Genomic DNA, 9506 nt, shown 5'->3' on the forward strand with positions numbered 1-9506 from the left:
AGGGTGGAGGACAGAACAAATTAATCAACTACTACATCCAAGTGTTGGCAGGGAAAATCTGGGCAAATGGAGACTCTAAGGTGGAACATGTCAGCCAGTGGATTCTGGAGAGATTTCATTGTGCTAGAAGTGGTGAGATCTACAGCAAGTCAGAACTGTTGAACTATGAAAACCAATTGAGTGGTGCCCTCGGGGCTGGGTGTGGCTTCTCCCTTTATCTCCCACCTTCTCCCAGATACAGGAAGGAAAAAAGAGAATGTGGAAACAATGGTCTCATCCACTTTCCTCTAGACCTTCACCTTTGCATCCTAATCAACTAAATAAAATCATCAAAATTAAATTTTAAAAAGAAATGATTTTCCAGTGAGGAGAAATTATTGTGTAAACAAATGGACAATATCTTAGCATATATTCCTTCAAATAACATATTCTGAACTAAGGGATTACACATATCTGGGTCCTTGGGGAAGTCATCCCACCCTCCCCCCCAAAAAACAACTAGACATTTGCGAACCGTGCAACATGAAAGAAAAAGAATAGACATTTGTACAACATTAAGCAGGAATGAGTAAGACCACTTCCAAGGAGCGTTGAAGAATTGATTGCTCCTGTGGACAATGCAGGGCCAGTTTTTTCTGCACAGCCATAGACAGTTGCCCACAGAATGATGCATGTTAGTCACTGAGTCACGGTGTACTTATCTATCAGCTTCCTTGTTCCTTGGGTCAAGAACTTCCTCATAGTTCCTGATATATCTTTGCTCAGAATGGCTAAGTAGATACCTGCAGGCATCCATGTAAGAGCCAGCAGAGAATTCCCAGAAAAAAAAAATACAGGAATGATAGATAATGCCATTGAGGAATGATTTCAGTTGATATTTGCGTAGTGATAGCAAATCTATATAAACCATAGGGTAGACCAAAGGTGAACAGCAGAAGGTGACACAGGATACAAAACCTGGATAAGACAGCCTCTAATGACAACACCTGTGCTTTTCAAAGGATAAACAAATGAGATGCTTAATCTCCCTAGTGCAGGGGAAGTGCAGGAGAAGTGTGGTGGATTAGGTGATCATTACATTGCACAAAATATTGACTTCAATTTCAATGAATTACTAAAGTACAGAATGAAATGTTTTGGCAAAATCATGAATTAAAAAGGATTTTTCTATTTCCCTTCTTCAGCATCTGACTTACAGGAATAATTTCAGTCTGATTCTGCTTAATGAGTTTTATGACCCTGGGCAGTGAATAACCTGGCCAAGACCCAATTTCTTCATTTACAAAATGAAGTGCTCACTGAACTCCCTTCCAGCTCTAGCATAATGATTGCATGAATCTCTGCACACACAATATTCTAGAGCTAAAAATCCCCCTCTAGTTCCAGGAGTTGTCCTGCTGCAGTCTCTGCTAGAATTTTGCAGTGCTTGCAGTTCCCATTAAGCTTTATCTTGATATCTTGGGTCTTGCATGCTGATAACAACATGTGGGTTGCTTGAATACCTATGAAACTATAATTCTAAGAATGCAGACGCAAGGAAAGAACAATGGGCTGATTACTGCTTTTTAGAAAGGTTGACCTAAAACCACACTTTAGATGCTAAATATCTAGAGCCTCCTTACAAGAAATTCAAAAAGCTTTGAACTCTTCTCCATCACATCCAGGCTAGGCATGACTTGAAAGGGGGGTAACATTGTTCTTGTTCTGTGCTCTCTCTTCCCTGCCTTTCCTGGTATTCTTGCTCTGTCTTCCTCCACCAGCTTGTTCTTTGTTTTTGACTGTGTTTAGCTTGCCTCTCTGCCATTCCAGCATTCTGTTCATGTTTAGATCGGTCTGCTCATCCGTGTCTTCAGTTCTTCTCATTTACCTCTCAGTGCAAACATTAGATTCTAAGAAACACTATTCCAGCCATCTAGTTAACATTTTCTCCAGTAAATGCCTAGTACTTTGTCTTGATTTTTTTAAACCTTTATCACTACGATATATCTTTAATGCATGTAGTTTGTGTTTATATTTGTGTTTACTTTCTGACTCTAGTAAAAAGTAAGTTCCATTCTTTTATGAATCACCATTTCCAAGGAAAATGATTAGAACATAATAATGTAGCATAAATATTTGTAGGTCAAATGATTGCCAAATGTCATGTGATCAACATTCAAACAAAAGAGAACAAATACTGAACTTGAAACTAGAATTCTGGTTTTAGTTTTGTTTCTCACATCAGGTAATATAAATATGTTTAGCCATGGTGTCTAAGGACCTGAGATATTTTCCTTCAACACTTTCCTAGAAGAATCCATCCATTCCCCACATGCTTTATGCTTACAGAGTTTGAATCTCTGCTTGAACACCTGATATCTGTGAAACCCTGTACAAGTTACTTAACTTTACCCATACCTGAATGTCCTCATCTATTAATTAATAATGGCAATGACAAAACACATAGATGCAAATATGGAATTAATTATTGGAAAATATTGAATTAATAGATAAATCTACTTGGACACAAAAATATTTTGGAGTCCACACATACCTTTGTGATAGCTCACATTTCTCACCAACTTTCTGAAGATTCCTTCATTTATACAGTACTTTAGCTGTTTCAGACACAGAACAATCATTATATACTGGTGACTATTTTCCATTATCATCTTCTTTATTAATTAATACTTCTGATCAAGCTTTATTAGTTAATGCCTCTGACCAATCCTAGCCATCTTTTGAGGCAACACTCAAATGTCAGGTTCTTGTGGAGTCTTTTTCTTATCTGCTAATTTACCTTTTTCTTTTCTAATATCAACAGTCTGTTGCATTTGTCTGGTTAATAAGCAATTAAGCATTTGCTTTTTTGCTTTATTACATGGTTTCGTAACACAGACTAATCATCATGAATTTTTCTAATACATGTTTAGCTCTACCTACTTTATAAATTTATTTTCTTCCAAATATTTATAGAAGCAAATAATTCTTAGCTTATTTAAAATATTACCTAATACATCTGATCAAACTAATTCTCTAATCATCAATCTTCATAAATGAAACAATGTGTCACATCAGTTTTTACAAGTTAATTGTCTTTTGATTTTAAAATACTTCTAAAGATCTTTACTATATTGATCCATAACTTTTATTAGAATGTTACAAAAGATCATTGAGAGAAAACAATATTGTATTTAGTGAATAATGTCTATGTACCCAGTCTCAAATGGGTGTATGTTTAATGTTTTATCAGATTTGTCACTTTAAAAGCACATTTACTTCAGAAACTTTCAGGATATTTCTTGCTAAATTTAAACTAGTTTATATCCAAAAATAAAGTGGGAAGCCAAATATTATGGGAAAATCATGATCTGGATGTATTTTTCCAGTTATAGTTAGCAGTGTTAATTTCTTACTAAAAACATCATATGCTTCATTTTCTAATAATAGAAATGTAGAACTTCAAAGAAATTCTCCTAAATGTATTTGGAAGTTAAACAAACATAATTCCTTTATTTCTTTCTAGTCAATTGCCTTTCCTAATTCCTATAATAACTGATCTAGACTTACTCCTTAGACGCAAGCCCCTAGGTATACACCTGCAGGATGTCCATCAGTCAATAAAATAGGACCATTGATAGGCAGAAGGAAATCCAAGGCCCCTGGGATCCTGGTGTGTTCAACGTGAGGACTTTAGCCACTAGGCCACCACACCAGGCCCTGAGCAGGAAATTCTATCAAATTGCTTTAAATTAGTGGTTAAGAGGTCAATCTTAAGTAAGACATGTTAAAAAAACCAAAAAGTTATGTTCAGGGAGACCAAGATATGGAAGACAAAAGATTTGTTGTTACAAATAAAATAAGCCAGAAGAAAGTAAAGCAAGTTCTTGTTAATATTAAGAGGAAAAAAAAAAACTATATCAATCTACTATTCCACACTCAACCTAATTCAAAACCAAGGGCAAAGCAAGGACTTTTCAGACCAAAGAAAATTGAATAAAAGCATTAGCATAGGCCTGCCTTGTAGGATAGGTTAAAGGAAGTACTTCAGCAGACAGGACAGCAAAAATCTCAATTGACACCAGGAACTGAAGAACCCTGGAAAGGATATGAGTGAATATCAAATAGCTTTTTCTGTACATATTAAAAATCAATTATAACTGATTCAAAATAATAATGGATTGTGGGCTTCATAACATTTGGCAGAATAAAATTTGATTTATCAAAGGACAAAGGACAGTGGGATGTTTAATGGCAGGCTTCAACTTGCCTCTATTAAGGAGTATCTAGTAAAGTGAGAAGGCATGAACGTGAGAGATCTTGGAAGGTGACTGCAGCAGGTGTGCTTAGATGAATGAGGTGGGTCTTCATATTTGGTGGATCCTAGAAAAAATACTGCAAGCAAATGTGTGTCTTCTCTGAGATCAGAGATGGACCACATTTTGCTCATGAGTACTTAGAACTCCCAGCTTCTGAATTCTCTGCCTAGTGAACTTGCACCAGCAGCCTCTCAGGGGTCTCAGAATTTTGTCTTGGGCCTGAGAATTACACCGTTGGCTTCTCTAGTTCTAGAGGTTCTAAAGCCTTTGGACTTGGACGAACCATGCCACAAACATCCCCAGATTTCCAATCTATGGTTTGCTCTGGGATTTCTCAAGCTCCATTCATGTGAGGCAGTGCCTGTAGGAATTCCATCATATAGCTACACACATTTTCTGCTAGCCTTTCTCACAACAGAACCCCAACTAATACAGACATGAAGAGAGAAATAAAAATACACCCTTGTAACAAGCTTTTACACATGTAAGGTGCTTTTAAAACAAGCAAGTAGTATAATATCATTTTGAGACAAACTATAGTAAGTTAAAGATCCATACTCCATTCTGTAAATCAGCAACTAATATCACACAACAAGGAATTTTAGTTCAAAGCCAATAGAGCATATACGAAAGAATCAATAAATAAGAACCAAGGAATTCAAAAAAATGACAATGAAAGACATGGAACTGAACAAAGAACACTTTGAACAAAATAGGAAAAAAAATATTGGGTATGCTTAAGCTCCACCATATTAATATGGTTTATATAAAAAGCAACAGCTGTTTACTGCCAACAAGGACATTTTTAAGTATAAAACCAAAAGGATTAAAAGATTGAATAAGGTAGTCTGTTAACACTACTCCAAAAGTAACCTAGAACTTCTATAGAAAATCAGATTGAATGTAGTTCTGAATGAAAAAAGTAAAAAATTAGCATAGAAATAAAGAATTTAAAATCTTCAAAAGGCCAATTAATCAAGAGACTATAAATGCTAAGTATCTAGCATCTAATAAAAAATACTTTAAAATTCATAGAGCAAAAGCTGTTCAATTGGAAAGGAGAAATTAAAACTCCAGTTACAGTTGGATACTGCAATAATTCTTTTTCAAAGATCGATAAAGCAAACAAGCTGAAAATCAGCTAGCACAGAAACATCGATCAACGTCATCAACCAAATTGAGCTCCCCACACAAAATAATGCCAAACATTTTTTTCCAGTGTTATGGGAGCATTAAAAAGAAAAAAAAAAAGTTCCTTAAAGAAAGTACCAAGTAACCAGAATAATGTTCCTTCATTGAGTAAAAATAAGTTATGCTTGGCCACTTAGCTGCATCTTTTCCTTAGCTTTTAACACTTTTTTATATATCAGCAGTACATGGTTGTGTCACATTCTCCCTGCCAACTTTTCTATTGTTTCAATCAAAATTGCCTCCTCTCATGATCCCTGCCCTTAGCTCTGCTTTCCTATTTTGTTTGTTGGACTCTATTGGACTGAATTATTCCCAGGGAAGAGCCATGTCTCATTTCTTTTGCGTAGTAGTGAAGACAACAATGATCTGTCAGGCCCCGATCTTGTTTGCATTCTCAGCAGCGTTTGGCACAGTGACTTCTCTTTCCTTGAAGCATGTTCTGGCCACCTGACTGTCGGACACTCGCTTGCCCTGAGCTTCCCTAGAGCAGTGCTGGCCTCACTAATCTCTAGGTTGAATGGCAAGTTGTGTCACTGAGCCTGACAGCCCAGTTCTCAGGTCTGTCTAATCTTGGGCTGGATGGGGTGAATGGCTCTGCTCCCAGTCATGCCACTGAGCGTGATAACCCCATTCCCAAGACTTTGTATTGTGAGCATTTTCTGTTTTGGTTCCATCCTGTTTTACATATCTCCCAGTTCTGTGCTTTGACAAATTAGCTGTATGCTAACAAACCACACATTTATATCTTTTGCAAAGACCTCTACCTGAACCCCAGGCTTTTAAATCTGTCTGCCTACTTGACACTTCCACCTGCATATCTAGCAGGCAACAAATAACCCAGCCAAAACCCTTTACTCTTGCTGTACACTTCTATAATACTCTTCTCCAAATACCCACACGGCCCATGCTCACACTTCTGCCAGGTCTTACTTTAATAACATCTTCCTACTATAGCTTCCCCCAATCTTCTCTAAAAAGGTGAAATTCCTGAAGATCTCAATTTTCTCTACTCTTTAATTCTTCCCATAAACTTGATTTTAATTAATTTATTGTCTCTTCTTCCTCAGTAGAATGTAAGCTCCGGAGAGCACATTTTTGTGTGTTTTGCTTGCTGTTCTTTTCCAGCAACTAGAATAGTAGATAGGATAGATACAAAGAAAGCACGCAGAACATTTTGTGAAATCATAAATGTATGAAACAAGTGAATCCATGGATGTTTCGCAGGACCCAACTCGATAGAACTTCCTCAGTAAACAACTTTTGACTTCAAAAGGAAAGCTGGGCAAATAGGACAAAGCTAAAATCAAGAAAAGCATGGTGAAAATGAATGGAGAGGGACAAGAGTAATATCAAATTATTCTCTTCTCTGGTCTTCACATCTGATTTAGAAGAATTGTTATGGACAGCTTATGGTATTCTTTATTTCAGCACAAGCATTGCATTTTCATTTTTTCAAGTTCTTTGCCACATATTTTCTTTGTGTTTCTAAATAACAATGACCCACCCCCTCCATTGGCTTCCATCAATTTTCCTGACCTTTGTTTCAATCTTATTTCTCTGTTTGACCTACCCTACCAAGATGAAAAGACATTTAGATTTAAATCTCTGTTAAACACGTCAAACAGAATACATCAGTTTCTTTCAGAGATGGTGTTTTATTCTCAGGGAATAAAAGCGAAAACAGGATGTCAGTAAAGCCATAGAAGTAATATTTCCAAATTCTTCCTTATTTAATCTTTTCATAAAATTATAGCTTAGTCAAAGTATTGCAGGAGCACTTTCAAATATTTTCGCTTACTTCTTATAAGTTATTGTATCAGGATCTTAAAGGAAAAAAACCTGAAGAAGAATTGATTTGTCTCCATCCATTGGGGTTTGTGAGGCATCTTCATTATTAATCCAGGGACTCTTCCTCTTTCCAGAGGCTTAATACGTATACATGTATACATGTGTCGGGAGCACTGCACCATTTCCTATTCATACGCTAACTGCTTTACCAAAGGCATTGCTGACTCCACCTCCCCAAAAATTCTTGAGGTAGTTTGAATAAGTTAGCCACAAAATCCACGTAAGGCTCATTGGCTCCTAGAATAACTTTGGAGAGGCATCTCTGTAGATCCCCAGTGCCTGTCTCTAAATTCCACTGGGGGTTTCCTGCAGCAACATTACGCAACACAGTGTTTGAACAAAACTCTTGGTATGCCACCTTCCAAGAAAAAGCATGGGCAGAAATTAAGCTATTTGTAAAAAAGTTGCAGACCCCCAACAGCTGGGGTCACACACCAGACAGTCTGATAGTCTGGTTTAAGGAGAAACTGGCAGGAAATATCAGGACCTACGTGCTCATAGGAAAGAGATAGGTGCTTAACAAAGGTCCAATATACTTGCTTGTCCCGTCGATCTTCCGATTCAAATGCCATCATCTTGGCCAGTACCCGAGCTTTCACAAGACTCTACAGCAGGAGCTTGCCAGACAAGCCTCTCATGAATCCACTGTGGATCATTTTTGTTTTCTGGGAAAATACAGACTGATCCTCTCCTTCAAATGAGGATGGGATCTGGGAGTGTCTGCAGAATTCAGAGCTCAAGGCAACCTGCTTTTGCTGTTGATATGCAAATTATGTGTCCCGCCTTTGCAGCTGAGGATTCAGATAGCTGATGGGACAGATGCATTAATTTACCTGCTTTTTAAAATATTTCCTACAGTAAGTTTAAACTTAATTCACAAAAGCTAGAACATTTTCTGACCAACAGACAATAACACATTATAACAATTTTAAACACCTTATACAGAAGACAAACATTAAGACACACATGTGCGCGCGCACACACACTTTTGAAACTTAAAAAATTATTAGTAGTGATATTCTCCAGAAACCAGTAGCTGAAAAGCCATCAAATAATCTTGAACAAAGACCTTGAGAAAGAAAAATCACCATTATGAAATCTTTTCATCATTGCAAAAATGTGAATTTCAATCTTCCCAATAATATAGCCATCCTAAAAATACTTGATGAACAACCAGATACAACTGTAAAGCTAAATCATTAAAAATGTGCATTGGCAATAATCTTAATCCAATCACCCTGATTAACTGTGTCCACAAAATGGAGATAAATCCGTTGGCATTCTTGAGGCCTCGTAAGAATACCAAGAGATACTAGAATTGGAAAATTTTGAATTCTTGCATACCTCTTTAAGGATGACTAAAAATATCTGGAAAAAGGTTTTTGCTATTATTAATATAACACATTATAGATTAAACTTCATTATTGACATGAAATCATCACTCAAATACCTTTAAAACAAAACAAAATCTTTACCAATTTTAAGCAATAAGAAGTTGGATAACCAGCCGAAAACACAAAAATTATTTTAAACTATAAAAATGCTTTATATATAATACCACATTAATTTAACTTATATCTAGAAAGAATTTAATAATGAGTTAAAATTTACTTCTATAACAAATTATTTGCGATAAAATTTCACATTTTTTAAAACATCACAATTGAAACCCCCAAAATCTCAAGAGACTTGTCTTGTATTACTCCTTGAACTCCAAATTTCCAAAATTGCCAAGGGCCATGGATATGCAGATGAAGCTAGCCTGCACAACAAAAGACTTTCCAAAGTACAATCTGCAAGCCCAGAGGACAAGTTCTGCAATTTTTTTTTCTTGACCTTTTCTTTCTGATCATACTATAAAGATATTTAAAAGGTGGAAAACCAGGCAACAGAAAACTTAGGGTCAGGTAATGGAGATCTGGGTTAATCAAAAAGCAACCACCTGTCAGCAATATAAGGCCTAACAAAATCAGCATCCCAAGAACTGCTATCAGAGCAAAGCATTTAGCCAAGCTTTTAATGGGTGGAGGATCCTCAGAAGACTCACTTCCAGAGGCCTCTTCTGACTCACTTAACAATCCCTGCCGTAAGTGCTGCATGAGCACCCTGGAGGACAAATTCCCCATGGCTCTAACTTTTTTCTAGTCACTAACCGTGAACCTTCTTGTC

The sequence above is a fragment of the Ochotona princeps genome, chromosome 10 (genome assembly GCF_030435755.1).
Source record: "Ochotona princeps isolate mOchPri1 chromosome 10, mOchPri1.hap1, whole genome shotgun sequence".
Taxonomy (NCBI): domain Eukaryota; kingdom Metazoa; phylum Chordata; class Mammalia; order Lagomorpha; family Ochotonidae; genus Ochotona; species Ochotona princeps.